This window comes from Chinchilla lanigera, unplaced genomic scaffold (assembly GCF_000276665.1).
Source record: "Chinchilla lanigera isolate Chin_1 unplaced genomic scaffold, ChiLan1.0 scaffold00018, whole genome shotgun sequence".
Lineage (NCBI taxonomy): Eukaryota > Metazoa > Chordata > Mammalia > Rodentia > Chinchillidae > Chinchilla > Chinchilla lanigera.
In genome coordinates this window covers 2,653,858-2,677,081 of record NW_004955419.1, presented here as the reverse complement: position 1 = coordinate 2,677,081, position 23,224 = coordinate 2,653,858, and the positions used below count along the sequence as shown (strand labels likewise).

The window sequence follows — 23,224 nt, the reverse complement described above, 5'->3', positions numbered from 1 at the left end:
AGGAGCAGGGAACTGAGGTAAAGCTTTGACTCCTGACTCACAGGAGATCATAATCATGTATTGGGGGTTTTGTGGAGATTTTTGTTGTTGGTTTGTTTTGTTTCCAAGACAAAGTCTGTAGTCTAAGGTAGCCTTGAACTGGATTATATACAGTAGTCTAGGTTGGCCTCCAACTTGTAATCCTCCTGCCTCAGCCTCCCAACTGTCAAAACAAGTACTATATTGTTTTAGGCCAGTAAGTTTTTGGTAACTTGTCATGCAGCAGTAGAAAATGAAAGCAAGCTTACAGCCCTTCATATGCAACACTTACAGTTCTCTACAGCACGGCTTCACTCAGTTGCCCCTCTCCCCTCCGCCTCGTAGCACTCTCAGGAATACTCTGATTGTATTCTGGGCTTCGGTAATGATAGTCCCTTTGTGTGAGAGGTGCCCTTCTCCTCTTCATCTTCTAAGTCCAACTTAAGGATCTGACCTTCTGAAAACCCTTCTCCAATTTCCAGAGTCCAAACTGTTTTAAAACTATTTCTGCCTTCATCATAGTTAATTGTATAGATACCATCTTTAAGGAACTCCCACTTCAAATTTTTTTACCCAGTTCTAGATTTAGAAAGGTTACTTTACCACAGTATAAATCTCTCTCTCCCCAAATCATCTGCTGAAGACCCAAAGGAAGAGAGTGGATCTAAAGTAGTTCTCAGCTAGAAGTTCTCAGACATCTGGCAATGTCTGGAGACCTTTGGCTGTCACAACTGGGAATGGGTGTTATCAGCGGGCAGTGGAGAGATATCAGGGATGCTGCTAACCATGGTACAATGCACAAAACAGAACCCACAGCGAAGAATTATAACCCCGAAAATGTCAATATTAATAATGCCAACGTTGGGCTGGGGATTTAGCTCAGCGGCAAAAGCACCTGCCTGGCAAGTGCAAGGTCGTGAGTTCGGTTCCCGGTACCGGAGAAAACCCAAAAAAAAAAAAATAATAATGCCAACGTTGAGAAACTGTGTGGTTTGAAGCCATTAAATTTGTATTAATTTCCAATTTCCCTTGGAACTGTTTCATTTTTTACTAAGATTAAACCATACACCTTTGCTACTAAAATCTATGCTCAATATTTCTCAGGTCTAAACAATTCCTAATATAGTATTTATTTTAAGTCCTTGTATCTACTCTTAATATCTGTTTTCTGAAATTTTATCCTAGGGGCTGGGGATTTAGCTCAGCGGCACAGTGCCTGCCTGGCAAGCGCAACGTCATGAGTTCGATTCCTGACACCAGGAAAAAAAAAAAAAAGAAATTTTATCCTAGTCTAAGGAGAACCAAAGCTATAAAGATGAATTCCATCCCCTCAAATTTATCCCTTGGTCTGAAAAGCCTGTTGGTCCTTCTTTACTTGGCAAGGTCTTACATGTTATTCAAACTCCAGCTTAATTGTCAATCCTTCCAGGAAATCTTCCTAAACCCATGTTAGTTGTTTCCTTTTTGTGTTCCACACTGTTCTTCTACCAAATAATTAATCCAGCACACTGTCATGACAGTTCCTGTTTGTTGAATCTACACATTCAATAAGTAAAACAGAATGCCTACAACGTGCCAGGCACTGTTCTAGATGCAGCAAAGAACAAAGCAAAGGCCTACCCTCACGGAGCTCACGTTCTAATGAGAGAGGACAGACAAAAGAAATAAATTATATGGTAAATTAGAAGTGCTATGGAAAAAGCAGTACAAGGGATGAGAAATGGTAATGCCACCTGGAGTCACAGGCTATGCCTCTAAATAAAACTGTCCTGGCCAGCCTCCCTGAGAACATGGCATCAAAGGTGAGAGAGAGAGCTGTCTGGCTCTGTGAAGGTGACTCACAAGCAGAAACAGCAAGCTTGACCCCCTCACGGAACAGCAGGGAGTCCCACAAGGGGACAAGTAGTACAGGAAACACTTAAAAGATGGGGCAAATCATGGAGCGCCTTGAAGGCCATTCTGAGGCTTTGGTTTTTATTCCAAGTGAAAGGCAAAGTCACTAGAGTATTGTAAGAAGAGTGACACAATCTAACTCATATTTAAAAGGATCCCTCTGGCCACTATGTTGAGTGAATAAACTGGTGAATGAACAAACAAACTGATCACCCTGGTTTTTTGTTCTTTTTATACATTGGTTTTCCCTAAACATCAACCTAAATACTCAGTATCTCAGTAATCATTGTATTGTCAATTTCTAGTGGAATGTGGATGATATCCAATAAGAGCTCAGTGTGGAATGAACAGAAAAATAAATGAGTCTTTCTTGTTCCCAAAGAGTGATGCTTGATTGAAAAAAGAGGTGGGTGTAGGGGCTTATCCATGATGTTGATTCAGTACCTAGCCTAAGACATATTTTCCTTCTATTGGTTCCCCGATGTACAGTTATGTTCCCACTTACCGGGTTCTCAAGTTAACCACATCATCGATTAAAAGCAGCAATATACTTTACTGCAAGGACAACTCCGGAAGTCTGAATTCAGTCCCCTAACTATCAGAGTCCTTGGCTTGGACAAGTTACTGCTGTCATTCACAAAACTCCGGTGTACATTCTATTACTAGTCATGTTTCACAAATCAGTCAACTACACAGCTAGTAAGAGGTGGACTCAAGATAAACCCTAGGCTGTCTGGCTCCAGAATCCTGCTTCAAATCTCTACAACATGCCGCAAATCCATTTCACCATAATCTTCTCACCCACTCCTCACACTAGTCCAAGGATGGGTTTAAACACTTTTATCTGTTCACTGAACAAGCATGAGCACTCACCACAAGCTCGCAGTTACAAGTATAAAGTGTCAAGTCATAATCCCTATCACCAAGAGGAGAGTCAACGGGGAAAAAAGACAAGAATGTAAACGGTCACAATGAAGAATGAGAGGAATGCCAGAGGATTCTATAACAATATACTACCAGCAAAAACATCTAAATGGAAGTGGATTACTCAGACAAGGATTCCCAGAGATGATAAGGCCAAGATAACGATGGGGGTCACCAACTCAGTCACCTTAAAATAGTGGAAAAAAAGCTGGCATTGAAATAATATATAATACTGGTTCCTTGATCACAAGCATTCAAAATTTATTCCAGTTCAGTCCTACGGCATGCATACTAACAACAGGCTATCCACTAGTTAGAGTAGAGCCAAAGGGAAAAATCCTTCATAATGGGAGAAGTCAACGGAATCGGGGAGGCTGAGAAAAGCTAGAGCAGGAGAGGTAGGTAAGACAGACTGAGAGCTATCAAGCATCAGATCACCCAAGTTCAAATCTGGGCTCAACCGTTCACCATGTGGCCTAGGGAAAGCAAGTTCTGTGTCTCCATTCCCTTATTTGTACATGGGAAGAACTTTGGTGCTACTTCACAGAATTACCGTGAAGGCTGAGTAAATTAATGTGTTGTGTGTTTAGAACACCGCCTGGTACACACTACATGAATGTTTACTATTATTATGACTGCTCTTATTCCCAGTCTAAGATGAATGAACTTTCAAGGATAAGAAGTTAGAAGATTGGAAGAGGGGGAAAAGGCAGCATTCAAGACAGCTGGGCAAGCAAGAAACAGCAGAACACACATTTATTTACCAAACCCTACATGGAGTTCAAAATACTGATTTGATTAGCACTTTCTCTGGCAGCCGTTCCAGATTAACCAGACAGACTAGACAGAAGACTAGTTATAAGGCTGTAACCACAGCCCAGGAAAGAGATGATGAAATATAAAATAAAGCAGTGAAAGGCAGTAGTGTAAATTCAAGAAAAATTTAAGCAATAAAAAGTGGGGAAACTTGGGGACTGAGTAGATGCAGAGGGCTGAGAAGGGGAAAGTTTATAGCTTGCATGTTAGTACCAACTAATGGAAGTGTGAATTCAAAGGAACAGGTGACCAGGTAGAAGGAAGGAGCTATTTTTCAGACACAATGACTTTGAGATGACTATGGATTACAGAGAACCATCAAGACACAAATCTGATAGCTTGGGACAAGGTTCTTAACAAATGTAGATGACATCAACATAAAACTGGCTGATGAAGCATGGACAGGAACAACTTCCAGAGTAAACCACATAAAGAGCACCCCAGGAATGGCAATTGTTAAAGTAAGCTGAGAAAAACCCAGAAGCTATTAAAAAAAATCAAGTCAATCTTTGCCTAAAGTTGCAATCTGTGCTGTGTAAATTCACGAATTTCTTGGCAACTACTTTATTCACTGACTTGAGAACCTTCTTCATTTCCCAATAAAAAGCTTCACCATTGGACAGTGATGTCCCTGAAAGGAAAGTACTGTGAAGCTTCTTGACTTCCTGTCACTAACACCTGATATATAAAGTCTGGTACACATATGCCTTCAAGTGAACCTGACTGAACAGAGAATACTAGAAATTTTCCCACCCAGTGAGACAAAAGGCTGGAACTCCCAATGCTAGAGTTGCCTCCAGGACAGACCAGAACAATACAGAGCCCTAGGAGAGCAAAAGCAAAAGGAAGCTAACTCTATGCAGTGCTCATGACAAAGTAAAGTACAGAAGCCACTTTGGAAAACTTTTGGCAGTTCCTCAAAATATTTGTAAACATAGAATGACCTATAACCCAGCAATTCCACTCCTAGGTACATACCCAACAGAACTGTAAACACGTGTTCACACAAAAATTTGTATGTGAATGTTTACAGTAACATTATAACCCAAGAATAGTGTGTGTGTGTGTATACATATATACACATATATCTAAGATTATATAGCATTGAAAAGGAATGAAGTACTGATACATGCTATAACATATATGAAATTTCAAATCATTTTTACTTTTTCAAATATTTCAAATCATTTTCAAATCATTTTAAAAGAAGGTAAGCCACTTATTGTGTGATTTTCTTTATATAAAAGGTTCAAAGTAGGCAAACCCATAGAGAAAGGAAGGAGATTATTGGTGGCCAGGAGCTGGGGGAGAGTTGCTAAAAGATTCAACATTTCTTTTGGGGTGACAAAAATGTTTTGAAATGAGATACTGGTGAGTATTATGGAACTCTGCAGCTATACCAAATGGGATACTTTAAATTTTTTATGTTATGTGAATTATATCTCAATTTTTTTTAAATGATAAAGGGTAGAATCAGGAAAGCTAGAATCCATGCTGCATTTCCTTCAGTTTCAGTAATCCCAACCCAGGGATACCAACAAAGTACTTAACTTAGCAGAACTAGCATCAGTAATAAAAAATGATTTTAAAACGTGCAGTTCAAGTTGGTTACAGCAAATAAATATGGAATTCCTCAGGACAACATGAGGTTTCAGTTGGGCACAGTGGCACCTGTCTGTGATCCAGCACTCCGAGGGGTTGATGCAGGAAGATGGCAAGTTGAGTCCAGCCTGGGCAAGTTACCAACTTAGTAAGACCCCGTCCCAAAATAAAACATAAAAAAGAGCTGGGAGGGGCTCGGGATTTAGCTCAGCGGCACAGCAGCACAGCGCCTGCCTGGCAAGCACAAGGTCATGAGTTCAATTCCCGGTACCGGAAGAAAAACAAAACAAAACAAATAAACCAAAAAGAGCTGGGAATGTATGCCAATTCCCAGTATGGGGCAGGGGTGTTAATATGGGATGTTCCAAATGCTTTCCCTTGGGGGAAAAGGGAACTATATTAGTGGGGGCAGCCAACTTCATTTCTAGTTGGGGTAGAGGAATCCTAACGGCAGAAATCCCAGCAGACTGTCTGACCTTGTCAGTGCAAATCCCCATGCACTGAAGCAGCATCTCTTCCCGTGGAACAGACAGCATTCTAACCCACAGCAGAATGTGGGCCTAAGCAGCCACAAGCGGCAGCCTGCTGACCACTGGTACTTAGGGGATACGTAATTCTCCTTCATTTTGGAGCAAACAAACTGAAAGGGATAAAACAAGAAAGGTGACAGGAGATGGAAAATACAAAGGCTCTGGAGAGCGGAGTATCCTAACTCCACTACCTAGTTGCTGAGAAGAACTGGAAGTTACAGTTTCTCAGGGCTGCAGTTCTTTCTGATCATATTACCTCACTAAGCTGCTGTCCCACTATAGGGCCCAGTTAGTAGCATCCTTCCCAGTTCACCTGACAGAAAATTACTTGATAACACTGTGCAGTATTATCAAGTAATTTTAAGTTTTCAGTCAAACTAGAAAATAAAACTATGGACCTCTTATCTCTGATGTACTCAAACACATATTTTCAAATTCAGGAAGCAGAGGCAGTAAGATTTCAAATTTGAGTCCAGCCTGGGCAATACAGCAAGACCCTATCTCAAAAAAAAAAAAAAAAAAAATCCAAATCAGAACCCTTGATTCTTTTCTTTCTACAAATCCTATAGATATTTATTTACCAATCTTATGCATTCTAATTTTTCTCTCTCTCGACCTACTTCATCTCAATAACCTTAATGCAAGCCACAATTTCTCAGTGAGGCTTTAACTGTTATAAACTATAACTGTTTATAAACCATAACTGTCTATAAACTATAACTGTTTCCTGTCTTAAAATCTTTTAGTGACTGTCCAAATGCCTCAATACGACTGAACTTTACTATCTATGCAGCCCCATCTCTCACTTATCCTCTTAGGTTTTTCTACTCCAGCCATACTGAACTTTATTCTCTCCTAGCCTTGAACACACACTTCTCTCTAGAAACTCTGTCTTGTCACCCGGTGTTATGGTTCAGAACAAAATTATCTCTTAAGTCTCATCTGTCTGAAGGTGACTGGATCACAGGGGCGCTATACTCCTCAGTGGACTCATCTGTTCATGAGTTCAGCAGCAGGATGCACTGTTAGGAAGTGGGGCCTGCATGGCGGTGGGTCACGGAGGACACGACCTAGAAGGGTGTGTTCTTGCCCGCAGCTCCTTCAGTGTGTGTGTGTATGAATGAATCTTTCTCTCCTTCTCCCTCTTTCCTTCCTCGCTGCCACCATGTGAACAGCTGTCCTCTGCCATGCTCTTCCACCATGCCATTTCTGCCTTGGAATCTGCTGATCATAGACTGAAACCACGATCCAAATAAACCTCTCCCCCTTTCACTCATGGTGTTGGGTATTTTGTCCCAACAATGAGAAAGCCGATTGATAAGCCTGACTACACAGCTCTTTCTCCTTCACTCTTCTGATCCTAACACCTGCCCCAAGAAAATCTGACTTTGCCTAGTCCAGTGCAGGCATCTCACCATACTCACCTTGGCTCCCATTACTGCGACACACCCTGAGCTCAGTCTTACTGAGCTCAACCCAGGCTGTCTTTTTGCGGACTGCAAGTCCCCTGGCAGCAAAGACTGTGTCTGTAGTTTTCATTGCTCAATGCTCAAACCTATGCCTTGCACCTAATACGGACTCAGCAAATAATGAATAAATGAAAGGTGACAATTAAGCAAAAAGCAAAATTGATTGGAAGATTTTTTCTTTCTGTCTTGGTTACTTGTTGCTGAGACCAAATACCCAACACCCAAAGTTAAAGGAGGAAAGGTTTATTTTGGCTCACAGTTTGTACAGGTTTCAGTCCATAGTCACTGGCTCCCAGGCAGGCTGGCAAGGCAGAGAGGCACCACAGAGGAGAAACAGCTCACGGGGAGCAGAAGTCAGGAAGGCAGCAAGGCAGCAAAGGACAAGCAGCTAGCAGCAAATAAAGCAGCAGCTGTCTTTCTGTCCTTGATATTTTATCCACGTTACTCACCCTTAGGGTGAGCAGCACTCATGCCCAGGGTGGGACACTCCCCCTTTTTGTTTTCCTTTTTTGAGACAGGGTTTCACTGTGCAATTCAGGCTGGCTTTGAACTCACTGTGTAGTCCAGGCTGGTCTCAACTCACAATGATCCTCCTGCCTTCACCTCCTGAGTGCTGGGATTACAGGCATGTGCCACCACACCCAGCTGGGACACCCTTAATCCTAGCATCATACCGTGAATCAATCCCAGCATCACACACTGTAGACCAACCACCTCCGAAAAGCCCACCTATGATCGCATGAAGCTTTGTGGGGACATCTAGATACAAGACATAGCACTTCCTTTTTTTCTTCTTTTATGTTGTATTTGTGAGTGTGTGTTGGGAAGACGGGTACTAGAGATTGAACCGAAGGCCTTGCTAGGCAAGTGTGCTATCAATGAGTTACATGCCCATCCCCTTTTTATTTGAAACAAGTTAAACTGTCAGGTTGGCCTAGAACTTGTGATCTTCCTGCTTCATCCTCCCTTGTGGCTGAATTATAACATGTGTGACACCACACCCAGCTGTCTGTTTTTCTGCAGTGCTCAGGATTGAATCCGAGGCAAATGCTTACTACTGAGCTATACCTCCTGCCATATGAGTGGAAGATTTTGCATACAATTTTTTCTTAATATAAAAAAATTTTAATGTTTTGAAAGATAATAAAACCGAAATGGTAATTGCTCATAATGTCTGTACAATAAAAAAGTTTAAGCATACACAAACCGTCTAAAACTGTGAACTAACACTAATACCAAATAACAATCAAATGGGCTAAATTAATACCTCAGTACCCTTCCCACTCCACATTCTGAAATTCTTGATTTCCTTAACTGGAAAGGTAGGAAAGGTACATATAATTTTCCCCCTGAAATAATCTAGACAACACTAGATAGAAACTAGACTTCCAAACAGCTTACCAAGTGAAGGTTACTATGAAATACTTCTAATTCCATAAGCATTTGGGACTGCAAAGAGTATGGGAAAAGAATGTTCCAAGCACAGATTAAAGGACAGAAGGTACAAATGAAATAAAACGTGATGCACGACTATCCAAAGAAGTCTAAATTGAAAACTAAATATATTTTTTCTGGTCACTAATGAAACTTCAGTTTCTGAAATATTTAACATATTTTCTAAGTTCCATGTATAAACAGCACAGTTTTATCATCAGTGATTACTAAAACAATTTCCTTTGCCTAGTTTAGGATACATAAGCCTCTTATCACATTTCAGGCTTAGTTTTTGTATTTTAGGGGTTTTTTTCACATCAACAATTTCAATTCTTGTGTTTACTGCCTACATTAATAAGAATACAAGTTATACTACCAAGGAGTTTCAATTATCATTTTGAGGATGTGACCACCCTTTTAGTTCTATTTTAAAACTCAGTAACTTTAATCTAGCAAGCAAAGCTTCTCAGCATATTTTAATTTAGCAACTTTAATCTAGTGATCAAAGCTTCATTAGCCTGTAAACAAACTGTTTCTCAGGTATACTGAATTGCCCCCACACAAGGATCTTAAGCAAATAAATAAGTACAAAACAGGCAGAGATTATAAATTAGGGCAGACAAATCTGTATCTAGCCCCACGCCGGTAAAGAGCATTCTATCAATATAGTAAAATGCTAATCTCCTAATTAACAACCTAATTAGGTAATTATGGCTTTGCAGAGGGATGCCGAAATGAAATATGACAACATGGTCACCTCTTTATATGGCACCTGTGGGCCTTTTCAGCTGTCATTGCAAAGAGTGCAATATCAATTTGAACAGATGACAAAGTGCTGTCATTTTTCATTTTGATAATACACAGAATGCTTTGGATAGCAGCAGTTTACAAAAGAAACAACTTGCCTGATATTTTCCTAATTTAAATATGCTCAAATACATCATTAAGTATATATTTTGCATGTTTTTTATAGAGTATATAGGAGAAATACCAAGCAAAACTTAAAAAGTCAAATCTCACTGGCCAACAATGCTTAGTTGTACATGCTGAAACTATTTCAATTATGAAACACGTGATAATTAGAAAAGAATATAAAGTAATAATTGACCATGACATTTTACTATTCATACTTTTACTGACTACTATTACCAGAAAAATTAAACCCAAACAAACTACAATCTTCAGTTTTTTCCTTACAAAATAATAGAAGTGTGATAGAAATTCATACATGTTAAAGTAAATTACAATGGGGGGCTGGGGATTTAGCTCAGCTGGGCACAGCGCCTTCCTGGCAAGCGCGAGGTCATGAGTTCGATTCCCAGTACCGGAAAAAAAGGAAAAAGAAAGAAAGGAAAAAAAAAAGTAAATTACAATGGAGATCAGGCCTGAGCAAAGTCAGGTCTCACAAACACTCTTATCTTCTGCAACATTAGCGAAACTTAACTTGCCCTATTTCTTGTAAATGCTTCCATTAAAGAAAAACAGAATTTAAGCTCAACCAGACAGAGCAGTGAACGAACTCATGTAACCAGGGAATTCCCAGGGGCTGGGGATTTAGCTCAGCGGCAAAAGCGCCTGCCTGGCAAGCGCAAGGTCGTGAGTTTGGTTCCTGGTACCGGAGAAAAACCAAAAAAAAACCAAAACAAAAGCAGGGAATTCCCCAAAGGCATAGCTAATATAAGGCAACTGTACAACTGTCAGCACTGGAGTATTTTCATGTTTTACTTCTATGTCCTTCCTGCAAAGGCCTTCCCCTTGCATTCCCAGGTGGAATGTCTGAGCCACTTCTGATTTGAGGCTGCCCATTTTATGAATCACTGTTTGTGCCAATAAATTCTTTAAAAATTGTTTGTGTCTCAGTTGACCTTTTAATACAGCCCTAATCACTGTCCCAGTGACTACTGAGGAGTAGATGGTAGCACTGGGACACCAGTACCTCAATATGGATAGGATTATTTCTCATCCATGATAAGTCTTTAAAATGGGGGGTAAGGAGAGAGACTAGCCTGGCAATCTTAACATCATTTAGTCAAAACACACAGAACCATATTCTGTGTGCAAAATAATAGATTAAAAACTAACTTGAAAATCCAATCCAAGTATACTCATAACTTCACAATCACCTGCATTAGGAAAAACTCTACTGCTTAAAATGACAGTCACTGGTTCTATTCATATTTGTTAATAACAAACTCAAATAATTTGATTAAAATATAATTTGTTTTTCAGAAAATATTTCTAAGGCACAGAAAAGCAGAAAGACCCATAATCCCACCTCTATTTTTTTTTGGCATATGTTTGACATAATTGGGATCATATTTTATGTAGTTACATACTTTTTTACTTAATGAGCATATTAATGTCACTAAAATTCTACAACATCTTAAAGGACTATAGTGGGGCTGGAGATATAGCTCAGTGGCATAAGCACCTGCCTGGCAAGTGCAAGGTCATGAGTTTGATCCCCGGTACCGCAAAAAATAAAATAAAATAAAATAAAAGGACTATACTATAGTATTTCCATTCCATGGATTTTCCATACCTTCACTAACATTTGTTCAATACTAAAGCTATTTCTAATTTTTGCTATTATAAATGCTCCTGCAGTGAACATCTCTGAGCATGACTATTTTTCTATGTCTCTGTTACTTCTTTAACAAAGACTCCTAGAAGTGAAATTACAAGATATAAGGCACTCAAGACTTCTTAAAGTCTCCTAAATTCTGCCAAAGCATTTTTTAGAAAAGTTAACAATTTAAATTCCTACTAGTAATGTATGAATGACCATCTCACCGCCAACTTTTGCCAGCAGTAAGTATTAGGGGTTTATTAAACCTTTGAACTTTATATCATAGGTATCATATCAGTAATCAAATACTCCCAGTATAACCAACAGTGACTTTCTGTAAGCACCAAGTTCAAATGAATTGGGAAAATGGTTAAAATCAAGTTGACTGCCAGTTTCAATACCCAAATCTAAAGTAGCATGGATTAAATGAGAAAAACAGCAAATGCGAAGTTAAAAGAAAAAAAAACCAGCTGGGCATGACGGCACACACCTGTAGTATCATCTACTTTGGATCACTTGAGCCCAAGAGTTCAAGGCAAGCCTAGACAACATAGCAAGACTCCATCAAAACAAAACTAAAAGACAAAAAACAAAAGCTCCAGTCCTAGGTTTTTTGTTTTATTTTGCTACTAGAGATCGAAGCCAAGGCCTTTGCACTAAGGTACCCAGCAGCAGCCCACCACCTTTATTTGAGACAGGGTCTTGCTAAGTTGTCCAACCTGAGCTCAAATTTATAATCTTCATGCCTCAGCCTCCCATAATTCTGGGATTACATATATATATCACCATGCTAGGTATCTTGAATTACTTTACTTCTCTCTAAGCTTCAGTTTTAACATTTACAAAATGGGGACAGGGACAACATAATAGTCCTTGTCCTAAAAATTGTAAAGTGCAGTCACAGGCACCAAAAATATTAACACTTGGAAGTGTTTGTTACTTAGCAGACCAGTTCATTTAATAGCTTAAAAACAGCATATGGAAACCCCTATTCTCATAGTGTGCTGCAGTTAGCATGCTGAGTCCTTCACAAAGCACAATCAGAAATTAGCAAGGCTAATTTCATGAAAAACTACATGAAAATGAGCCTCTACTTTCACAACCCCTCCATAGCACCACCACTGCTTGCTACAGTATACTAACATCCTGAATGTCTTGTGCCCCAGGAGCATCATGGTGTCAAGTGCTGACATGAATGGTTTGATCTACCCTTCACAAAAATGGCATGAGACTGGCACTACTGCCCTCGTTTTGCAGACTGTCCAGATCACACAGATACCATAATAACTGTAAAAGCCAGTATTCAAATCCAGTTGTGTATGATTTCAGCGCCCTACCACATAGTGCTTCAAGATTCAAGTCCGCATCCCAGGACTTTTTAGTCTACTGTATGTCAGCAACTAAAGTGTACATTAAAGATTCACTTTGTTTTCAAAAGAACAGCATTCCTTCAAATAACTTCCAACCATTTTCTATGTTGAAACAGTACTTATTTACAATACAATAACAAAATGGGTCTACAGGGAACTAAAAAATGTAATCTTTGGAATTTTTACACATTAAGTCCACTTTATCTCCTTTGATAATAGAAGCACACTGAAGTACAGTATAGGATATTATGAATCTAACATTGCATATAGTTGGGGTAAATGTGACACAATATTCAATTTATTTTGCAAGCAATTATTATAATTTAATTCCAACAATTATCCTAATACTTTCATGCTTTTCCCAGAATTTCAGGGTTTTTTAAAAAGTAGTTTCTCCCATATTTCTCACTTTCAGTTACTTAAAACTGTTTCCTACTTTTCGTCCAAATTTCATGTTTCCCAATATATCTAGACTGCTGCCAACTATAGTTAACAAATTCTGAATGGACTGCTCCGAATTTATTTTCTTCATTTTTATATTCTATGTTGTTTCCTTATACAATAGAGTATGAATAAAAATAAGCCGAGTATTTCTTCAATTTTCACCTTGTGGAAGCTGAGCATTAAAATAAAAATATATTAAACTCTTGGGCTGAGAACTCCCTGACTGTATTTTTCTTGCTCTGCTGGGTGTCTCTACACTCCCTTTCAATCTCTGTGTATATACAGTCAACAAAACACTGTGCATTTGGAGAGGCCCTGGCCCATCAAGGTCCTCTCCCAGAGGAAGTAAAGAACAAAGAAGTGAGGGAAGACCTGAGCAGCAGCTCCCTACCTGCCGACAAGAGAGGAGCACCAGCACTTGAGATTTGTCCCATTCTCCACTGGGGTCTGCCAGTCATCAGCTGTTCAACATTACGCGTATCAATTAGAAAGTCCGGCCCTGAAAAGACCTCAGCAAGACTTGAATTTTGCTCATTGTTATCCAGAAGGGAATAGAGAGCCAAAGATTTGCAAGTGATAGGACCAAAATCCAAAGGTTGTTATTCACGATCAAATCCTCAGTCCACTCCACTTTCTACTAAATTCTAACTCACTGGATGCCAATTTCTTCATCTCAAGGGATTATGATTACCCTTTTTAAACAATACCACCTATCTCACAGGACTATGAAGATTAAAGGAAATACAGCATGTAAGCAAGTTTATAATACCACTTCATGATATGGGTGCCCATAGCATTTAAAAAGTTAACAGCTCCAAGCAAAAGTACTCTATTACAAGGTTATTTCATCATCCAAATGCTATTCCTCCTGAAATTCAGACTGACTATATAATACAGCCATTGATCCTACCAGTCCCTGAGAAATAATCAGTACAAGCTACAATGTACCCTCACTGACAAGTGACCGGGAGACCTCCAACTGATCATCACAACATTATGTTGCACCTCCTGCTTTGAACAGTAGGTACTATGGTTTCAGTAGCCAGGCAGATAAGAGTTCATGATCAGGCAGCCTACAGTTGTACACAGCTCACAGTGTGCTTTGGCCTACAAGATAGGTTTTGAAATGGCAAACTTTTAAACTAAATACATTAAAATCCAGATTTCTATCACAGACGGAGACCTTGCTGTGTTGCTCAGGGTGGCCTGGAACTCCTGGACTTCTGCCTCAGCTTGCCAAGTAGCTGAGACTAAGCACCCGTGACAACTAGACTGCTACCTTCACCTGTGCGAATGCTCCCCAGGTCAGTGAGGCCCATCCTACTCATGACACACAAAACGGGCACTGGACCTGGAGCCACCTGAGGTGGATGGCACACATCAGCTGTGCGACACCTGGGAAACAATACTTAACCCTGAGCTGCAAGCTGCTCATGTGTTAAATGGGGATACCCCCGGACTAACAGAACTATTCAAAGAAATAAGGTATGTGAAAGCATTTGACAATGACTGAAATTAAGTGTACAATCATTTTAAATTCCACACAAGGTGAAATGTACTAACTTCTGAGACAAAACTTCTCAAAAACTTCAAACACAGAAAAGAGGGCACCTCCAACGGGGGGAAAAATGTAATGTGACAGAATTCCTTGTCATATGGTAATTTGGTATTTCTCACTGTGTCTTTAACAGTACGGCTTATACATCAGAATAACAGATTTCAAACCAATTCTCTCAGCCTTGAACATATAAATCCACTGAACTGCAACAGTTTCTCTCAAGTCTTCAGCTGAATCACAAGCAATACAAAACCCCTCACCAAAAAGAAATATAGCTGAAGTGACAGATTAGAGCCAGGTGTGGTGGCCCACTCCTGTCATCCCAGCACTCTGGGAGGCTGAGGCAGAAGAATTGCAAATTTGAACCCAGGCTGGGCAATTCAGCACTCTGACAAGACCCTGTCTTTAAATTTAAAAGTATTTAAAAGGGCTAGGAAAGGGGCTGGGGATTTAGCTCAGCGGCAAAAGCGCCTGCCTGGCAAGTGCAAGGTCGTGAGTTCGGTTCCCGGTATCGGAGAAAAATAAAAAATAAAAAAAATAAATAAATAAAAGGGCTAGGAATATAGCTCAGCACAAAAGCCCTCGGTTCAGTTCCCAGTACCACAACAACAACAAAAAAAAAAAAGGAAGAAAAGACAGATTAAGAGATAAACTTGTTCAGTGCTGAGGCCACTTCCACTCCTCCTCCTCCCTACTGCCTAGCAGTGATGGGCACAGTGAAGCTACAGCTCAAGGGCTGCTCATGTCTAAGGCCTCTCCAGAGGGTTGCCCATCCACATCACAGAGAAGAAGCAACATGGTGAATACAGAAGTTGACAGTCCAAAGTCTAGAGAGCAATCCCTCTAGCTTAGCTCCATCGGCTGTATAAACTCAAGGAAGTTTCTTGTTTTTGTTTCTGTTTTTGGTGCTAGGGGTGAACATAGAGCCCTGAGCACATGAAACACACACTCTAACACAAAGCTACACCCCAACACTCAAGGAAATCATTTAACTTCCCTGTTAGGGGTTATTTATCCTCTTTGTTAGTGGATAGCCTAGTTTCCTTATGTGTAAAACCAGGATCCTACTAACACTTTCTCACATAGGAATAAGTGAGATAAAACATTTAGCAAAATGCTGGCACACAATGAGCACACATCAGCTGTCACATCACTGTTCCCTTCTTTGGGCTTCACAGGAACTAGGAGGGGGACTTCAACCTTAGCACCTACAGTTCACCTGCACACACATCTCCTCCTCCAAAATGTCAACAACCTCAGGGCAGAGAACTGGTTTTACTCCTTTTTGTATCTGCAGGGTCTAACATTCTGCCCGGTAATGCTGAATGTATCAGAGATCCTCACAGTTATTTATTAACTCAGAAAATTGAGTAGAAATTAGAATTTACTTCTGTTGCCTGGCACTCGAGCCCCCACTGACTCTGACTCCACTTGCCCACAACTTTATCACCAACCAGCTGAAAGAAGAAATGACTTGCTTTAACTTAGACTAGAAACTCATTTACACCTCTAAAACCAAGCCCCAGCTGTTATACCTTTGCAACCTGTAGCTATCATTTCAGGGCACCTTACCATATACAGAGTATCCTTTATCCAAAACACTTGAGATCAGATGTGTTTCAGAATTCAGGTTTGGGAATATCTGCACAGACTTTACTGGATGTACATCACAAATCCAAAATCCAAAACCTGACACTATCACTCAAAAAGTTTCAAATTTTAAAAATTATATGCTGGACTGGGTAAAAAAAAGCAAAGCAGGATGCATCACAATCCCAGATTTGCAGTTATATTGCAAAGCTACAGTGATAAGAACAGTATGGTACTAGCACAAAAACAAAACACATGGATCAATGAAAATTAATATAGGGGGCAGAAACAACCTCAGGCACATTCAGCTATTTGATCTTTGACAAAGGGGCCAAAAACATTAAAGGTAACCTCTTCAATAAATGGTCCTGAGGGTTGGGGATTTAGCTCAGCAGCACAGCACCTGCCTGGCAAGCACGAGATCATGAGTTCGATTGGGGGGGGGGTCGGGGGGGTGGCGAATGGTGCTGAAAAAACTGGCTATCTTCATGCAGAAGATTGAACCTACATTCATATACCTCACTAAACTAAACTAAGATTAAAATGGATCAAAGATCTAAGTGTTAAAACAAAAACAATCTACTGGAATATAAAATAGGTAAAACTTGTAAACATAGGTGTAGGCATTTCTCAACAGAACCTCAATGGCACAAGAAATAATACTAAGAATTAACTATAACAATACTAAGAATTAGTAATAATACTAGAATTAGTAATAATACTAATAATACTAAGAATTAACAAATGAGATCATATTAAATTAAGTCTTCTGCACAACAAAGGAAACAATCCACAGAATGAAAAGACAACCTACACAATGGGAAAATATTTTGCTAATTATTCCCAGACACAGGACTAACATCAAGCCTATATACATAAAGAACTCAAAGAAAGAGCTCCCTCTCAATAAACGCCTGCTGAAAGAAGTAACGACTTGCTTTACTTAGGCCAGAAACTCATTCACCACTCTAAAACCATATCAAAAATAGGCAACTGAAATGAACAGACACTTCACAGAAGAGGTACAAATAGCCAAAAAATACATGAAAAAAATGTTCAACATTGCTGACCATTAGAGAAATGCAAATCAGAACAGTGAAATATCATCTTACTCCAGAAAGAAAGGCTATCATCAAGAAATCAAATAATAATAAATGCTGGTGAGGATGTAGAGAAGGAACACTTCTACATTATTGATGGGAATGTAATCTAGTACAACCACTATGGAAATCAGTGTGGAGATTCCTCAAAAAACTAAAAATAGAAATTCCACTTGACCCAGGTATTCCCCTTCTAGGTATCTTCCCAGGAGAGTTAAAGTGACAGAAGTATACCCATGTTTACAGCACTATAATTCATAATAGCTAAATCTTGGAAGCATCTTATATGCCCATCAACAGATGAATAAAGAAAATGTGATATTTACACACAATGGAGTACTACTCTCCCATAAAGGAGAATAAACTTGAGTTATTCATAAGAAAATGGATGCACTTTGAGACAATAAGTGAAATAAATCAGACACACAAGCTTAAATACTGCATGGTTTCTCTTACATGAGAAACCCAAAATATAAACAATTTCAAGAGCAAATAAAAGATAACAGAAGACAAGATGACAGATCTTTTGTAAATGGGAAGTAGACCAAGAGATGGAGAGGGGAAGGGAAAGTAAAAAGAATTAAGATGTGTTATGTATCTGTACCAATTCCCCAAGATGAATGTAATCATTATGTTCTACAAACATGTACTAATAAAAAAATTTTATTGAAATTTTCAGACTTTACAGTATTATGGATTTGGGATTAGGGGTGCTCAAATTATACCAGGCACTTTGCCCAAATTAGAATATCACAATTAAATTAAATATTCACAATACTCTGTAATGTCAGTATTATTCCCCTATCCAACTTCTAGTTGAAAAAAATGAGACTTGCCAAAGTCACTCATGTAGTAAGAGGAAGGACAGGAACTGAATCTAGAGTCTACGTTCCTTCTGTTCAAACTGTCTTCTTTGCTCATTCAAAACACAAATGACACATCTATGACCTCTTCCCTTGGAAGATGAGAGTCTTTGCTAACTTTAAAAGGATGTTTTATACCATTCATTTTAACATTCATGTTGTTCTCTCCTGTAGAATTATTTCAGTATGTACTCCCACACTGAAACAGCTATCTTGTGAGAATGAAGGCAAGAACCAAGAAATGGAAAACTCAGATTTGGGCATCAGATAGACGTGGGTTTTATTCCTGCTTTTCTCATACCAGCTATGTAATGTATCCTGAGTCTTCCTAATCTACAAATTGATATTAAAATTATTAAAGAGAAGCCCATATGTAATATGTAGTAAATACTAAAGTTTAATTTAACCTCATATTATGAAGCACTTCCAAATCATATACCTCACCTCTTACAAGTTAACACTGTATTACTATTGTATCACAAAAACAATTCTGTGTATTTATCACTTCTTGTTAGGATTATTAATTTCCTTATCTCTCTCACTAAAATGAGCTCCCTGTGCACCAAGACTGCATTTTATTTATCTCTAAATTGTTGAATAAGGTGTCTGGGTGGCTGGGGATTTAGCTCAGCGGCACAGTGCCTGCCTGGCAAGTGCGAGGTCATGAGTTTGATTCCCAGTATCGGAAGAAAAAAACAAAACAAAAAAAAGTATCTGGCATATATCCACATTTGGTGAATGTTTGCTAAATGAATATCTAATATTTATTGGATTCTAAATAAGCAAGAAATCCCTTTTAAGCTGAGACTGTCCGAAATTACTTGAGGAGGGCCACTTCAGGCAGTCCATAGGTACTACCTCAACAGGCAGAAACAGAAAAGGGAAAAGCTTCTAAGTAGGGCACAGAGAATAGCCTACCAAAAAAAAAAAAAAAAAAGGATGGACACAGAGAACAAAGGTGATTTAACATCCTACCTATCCAGAGTAAGGGATCACAGTGGGAATCTTTGTAAGCACTGATAGCCAGAGCCAGATCAGGAGGTGCAGAGAAGTAGGAGTGCAGTCTGGCACACCCAACAGTTAAAGGCAGGCGTGAAGAGCCGAATGGAAAAAGGGGCTACCGGCAAGCCTCACGACCCAGGCAACTTGCAGGTGTGTAAACTGAAAAAGATGAAAACAATTATCACTTTATCAAGAACTCTTTAGCACATCCTGAGTACCTTGTGTCGGCTCAGAGAACATGAAGAACACAACATGGTGCCTCTTTTTCTGCTCCAATAGGCTTGGGTTTTTTGTTTGGTTTTTTTTTTTGTGGGGGGGGGGTTGAAGGGTACTGTGAAAAGAATTCAGGACCTCACACTTGCACTTTCGCTATGCCGCTGAGCTAAATACCCGGCCCTCCAACGGGTTTTAACCTCTGCTTGTCAGGACAGAATGAGAATGCTGGCTCCTTTAACTGACGTGGCTTTCCATTTAACTGTTCACACCTGGGAAACTTCTGCACGTTGCTGACTTTGGTTTATGACAATATGGTGCTTTACACAGTGCCAGGTACCGTGACAGCATTCAAAAATTACTTGCACTCGTTTAGGACGACGTTTTAGCCAACTTTGGGTCAATTTGGGGGTCTCTATTTTGGTTTTAAAATTATACCCTTGTTTAAACTGTAAACTTTGTCTTGCTTATCCTCAAACAGTCCTTGCCACTCCCATAAACAAAAAACAGAATCAAAGTTCTAGCAGTACTCTTATGTAGAAAAGCATCTGGGAGGCTGTTGACCCCGTTGGGGGACTGGAAGAACGGGCACCACGAAACGGGGACTACCACACCGGCAATGTTTTAAAACTTGATTTCAAATTACGAAGGTAAGTGCACTTAGATAATGCTGAGCGCAGGGCCAGAAATTGCCGGAGCCAACTGCACGCACATCCTCACCTGACTCTACCAGGTCCACTGGGTGCTCCTTCCCTAAATCACACAGCCAGTGGTCAGGGTCGGGGCGCCTCTGATTCTGGAAAGGGCCAGGAAACGGATGCTCTCAGGCCACCGACCCTGGGCCTGACAGGCGGCCCGCTGGGCAGTGCCGACAGCGAGCCAGTAAGGGGGTCGCCAGATCCCGCCGATGGACGAGCTACCGGCTGGGCAACCTTTACCTGAAGCTGCTTCCACACTATTGGCCGGGTCGGCCCCGGGACACGTTCCTCAGACGAGGGCCCGGCTTCCCCACGCCTCCCGGCCCTGCCCCGAACTCTGCACTCTCAGGATCCTCAAGGACCGGTGCTCCTACCGGCCCGCTCAGCTGCTGCTTCCCGAGCTCGCCCTCATGCCCCCGCTGCTCGCTGCTGCCAGCCGGCCGAGGTGCAGCCCTATTGCCCCGAGTCGCACCACGACCCGGAACCGCACCCCCGCGCACCGGAAGTCCCCAACCGGGAAGGAGCCTCTGGCTGGGGACGCAGTGCGCAAGCCCTAGTGCCGGGAGCAAGGAGAGGCGCCCCCCGGGGGGCGGGGCCGGGTAGGAGGCCATGCGCATGCGCGGATTCGCCGGCGCGGCGAAGGCCTTGGTCTCAAAGATAAGCGCGGAGTTGAGGCAAGATAAATCAGCGTCTGGACTTGCCTAGGGCAGAAATCAATGTTAGGGATCTCTGTCAAATATTTTCCCCCTATTTTCACGGAGAAAAGTTTTCAGTTCATCCAGAAATGAGTGACGAGACAATTTAGCGTGTATCAGAAAGAGGTTCCGCAGGGCGCGGTGGTGCTCACCTGTACTCCCAGCAACTCTGGGGGATGAGGCAGGAGGATCGAAAATTCGAGGCCAGCCAGGCGATTTAGTGAGGCCCTGCCCCAAAGTAAAAAGGTTTTAAGTGCTGGAGATGCAGTTCCGCGGTAGGACGCTTGCCTGGTATGTGGTAGGCCCGAGGCTCAATCCCCGAACTGGAGGGTGGAACATGAATGAGTTCAAATACTAAGTGTCCAAGGACACTACACCTCCCCTGTCTGAGCCTCAGCTTTGCTACCCATTCCAGTCCCAACTTTACAGAGAACTGCTGTGAGAACTGAATAAGCCTATGGATGATGCTTGAAAAACACGTTTATTGTGCCTGGCACATAGTAAGCGTGCAGTAAATGTTAGTTATTTCTCTTACATGTAAATGGAATATGATAACAATCTTTTTCTGGAGGTGTCCGGGGATGAACCCAGAACCTTCACACTGAGCTATGACCCCGGCCCTTTAATTTTGAGTCAGTGTCTCACTAAGTCACTAAATTGCCCAGAGGATGATAATCTTGTTCAACAACTGCCAGGACGCTTGGGTGAGATGTAAGAAGGCTAGCACCAAACAGGTACTCCGTTTTTCTTTTTCGGTTTTTCTGGAATCAGTGGCAAAAGCCATGAAGAGGGCAAGGCGGCTTGTGTAAGGCAATGATAATGCTTTCCTACCTGGGAAATCTCTCAGAAATGCATTTAACAAAAGGACAAAAAAAAGTTAAAAGTCAAGATTGAATTTTAGTCCGTGGGGGACTCTTCCCCAATTTCAGAGTCACCAACCAGTATACCATGGGTCCACCCATTTTCCCATATGTGATTGGTCTCTTACCTCAAACTGTGATAAAGGAAGGGCCTTGACCCCCGAGTGCAATCTGACCCACACTGCTGCATTTCCATCAGGAACCTGTTGGAGGTGCTCTGCAGAAGCAGCAGGTGCAAATTAGTTGGATGTTCCATTTGCTGAAGTCACCAGATTATCTGTCCCTTCCTAGGCACCTCTTTCCTTCTAAGGACTGACCTCAGGGCTTTGTGCATAGGAAGCAAGTACTCTACCACTAGCTACACTTCCAGCCCCCTTCGTAGATCTGACGCTCTGTAATTTCCATGCTCTTGAGCTTCAATCTGAGGGCCAGCTGCCTGATTGCCCCTCAGACACACAAAACTAAACCTGTCTAAAACTGAATTCAGCTGGACTGCTAAGCATTTATAGCTTGAAAAGATGGAATACTCACTTTGCCACTTACTAGTTTTGTGACTTCATCTCTCCAAGCTGCCTCTCTAGATGTCTTTATGTATAAAATGGGAATGACAAAAGCCCTAACTAACCGAATTGAGTTGTGAAAATTAAATTAGCTAATATGCATAACTCCCATAGAATAGAACCTGGCCTGGCTAACATTTACTGAATACATAACACTGTTACTACACCTTACTCAGGAAGGTGTACTACACCTTACTAACTTGAGTGCCTATTACATATTAATCTCATCCTATGGACTTGAAATTCAGTTAAGAAGAAGCCAGATAGAGATTCTGCCCTCCAGAAGCATTTGGTCAAGTTTGACTATGAGTTTGAAATAATTACAGTGGCAACTCCACATGCAGGGGTATATGGCAAAAATTTAAATGCCATAGTGAGGGCCTGGTAGAGAATGGAGACTCCAAATGTAGGGTGATGTGAGCAAAATGGCTCATGTGATTTTCCTATAGTTAGCTTGAGCAGCCAAGATAAAAACACACAGAGTGAGACACTGGATTAATCCAAGGATGGGTTTTTCCCACACAGGTGTAATGGAGTCTCAGACAGTTGTGGAATTCTCTGATGTAGCAAGGGAGAAATGGAAATTACCATCAGAGAAGATATCTTAACTCAGGGGTCCCCAGCCTCCAGACCACAGACAAATACCAGGCTACACAGAAAGAGGTAAGTGGCAGGTGAGTAAGGAAAACTTCATCTGTACTTACAGCTCCCAGTATCTTCTGACCTCTACTTCCTGTCAGACCAAAGGTAGCGTTAGATCCTCATAGGAGCGTGAACCCTACTGTGAACTGTGCGTATGAGGGATCTAGGTTGTGTGAACTCCTTATGAGACTCTAATCCTGAAACGATCCCCCACCCCTTTACTTTCCCACTCACTCAGCCCCAGCCTTCCACACACCTCCGACCCCTGGGTTGTGGAACATTGTCTTCCATGAAACCCATCCCTTCCACGAAACCCTAAAAAGGTTTAAGGACAGCTTTTTTTTTGGTTTTTCTCCGGTACCAGGAACCGAACT

The 23,224-nt window shown here is 41.0% G+C and overlaps 1 protein-coding gene across 5 annotated transcripts in view; it reads right to left on the bottom strand.

The window, feature by feature from the left end:
* Positions 1-20,420, bottom strand: part of Mapkap1 (mitogen-activated protein kinase associated protein 1) — a 230,844-nt gene extending 210,424 nt beyond the window's left edge. For 3 of the 5 annotated variants that reach the window (XM_005382455.2, XM_013513217.1, XM_005382459.2), the window contains exon 1: positions 20,334-20,405. The gene's annotated coding sequence lies outside the window, so the exon portion shown is untranslated. Of the gene's footprint in view, positions 1-19,155; positions 19,342-20,115; positions 20,140-20,333 lie in introns of those variants that run through there. The other 2 variants (XM_005382456.2, XM_005382457.2) reach the window with 2 other exon arrangements.
* Between the last annotated feature and the right edge of the window lie 2,804 nt (positions 20,421-23,224).